Below are 1,336 nucleotides of genomic sequence, written 5' to 3' on the forward strand. Positions count from 1 at the left end.
ACGTGTGCTCTTCCGATCTGGGGGGAGAAAAGAGAGAGAGAAAGAGACAGTTAGGAACAGACAAGATTCGAGTTTCTGCAAGACTAGTCCGTGATAATCTGCCATGTAAGACGTATACGTGTTAAACGAGCACGCATCCTCCGTTCCTATACATATATGCGATCCGCTTATTCGCTGAATAACGATAAAGCTCGGACGAAAACTTCGATTTTATCAGAGCTCGATTTCGATCTGCGGGGATATTCGAACGAACATAATTCTTCGATCGCGAAATACGCTTCTGTATCATTTCTTTATTTTAACTTTGTATTCATAATTACGCGAAAGAAAGGAAAGCTGAAGGCATTCGAATAATTCGAATATGCGTACAGTGAAAAATAATTACAGATGCGTGATTTTGAAATCGAAGAATTATTTATACATTATTGTCTCTCTTAAAAAAAAATCACAATAATCACGTAAATAAATATACGTGGCCATGTAAAGTTGCCTCATTATAGTGACTCTCGGATGTTTGATTTACATTAAGTTGACGCAATCATTTAGCAACAAGCGATCGACAACCCGCAGTCGTTTTCACGCGTAAAAGGATATTTAAACGAAGCTCTTAAAGTACGGTTTTCTTAATACTTAGCAGAACGCGTTTAATGGATAAGAACTGTGCATAAAATGTACTTCATCCTCTTTATAATGGGCTATTCATTACGATAACATTGTGAAATCTCTAACTTGACGAGTAGCTAGGGGCGCAAGGGTAGTATGTACATATTACGATATACCTAGACATTGTAATATTATAATTAACTTTTATTATCATAGCTATAAAATAGCTGAATTCATGCAAAGAAAATTTACATGGTTAAAAAAAATAATAAATTTCTAAAAATAAATAATATTTTAAGGTTTTACTTTTAAGCCTGAGACGAGCAAAGTGATCTGTTCCTAAAATGTATTATATAAATAAAAGAGAGTATAAGAGGCGCGAAGGGAGGGGGGAGGGGAATACGTGAGAGTGGGGAATAAAAAGATATACGATGGAGTAAAACGCAAAATTCAAAATTTTTTATTAAGGGATGGGATGTGTATGTTATCCTTTTTGATAAAAGAGCGAAAATGTTTGTACAGAAATATTCCGGTTATTAAATTTTGTTATATGAGCGAGAAAGGGAGAAGGAGAGAAAGAGAAAGTGAGAAAGAGAGAGAGAGAGAGAGCAGAGCGTCGAAAGATCCGCAGTAGTGATAAAAATAAAAACGCGAAGACGGTTTAAGAATTATGTGTATTTTCTTCGTGAAATTGAAATATTCAAATAGATCCTTACAAAAAATATAAACATGA

General features: G+C 34.6%; 1 protein-coding gene across 3 annotated transcripts in view; it reads left to right on the forward strand.

The window, feature by feature from the left end:
- The window catches only part of LOC105455640 (POU domain, class 6, transcription factor 1), a 113,167-nt gene that overhangs the window by 102,464 nt on the left and 9,367 nt on the right, over positions 1-1,336 (forward strand). The gene's annotated exons all lie outside the window — the stretch shown is intronic.

The sequence above is a fragment of the Wasmannia auropunctata genome, unplaced genomic scaffold, assembly GCF_000956235.1.
Source record: "Wasmannia auropunctata unplaced genomic scaffold, wasmannia.A_1.0 LD336106.1, whole genome shotgun sequence".
Lineage (NCBI taxonomy): Eukaryota > Metazoa > Arthropoda > Insecta > Hymenoptera > Formicidae > Wasmannia > Wasmannia auropunctata.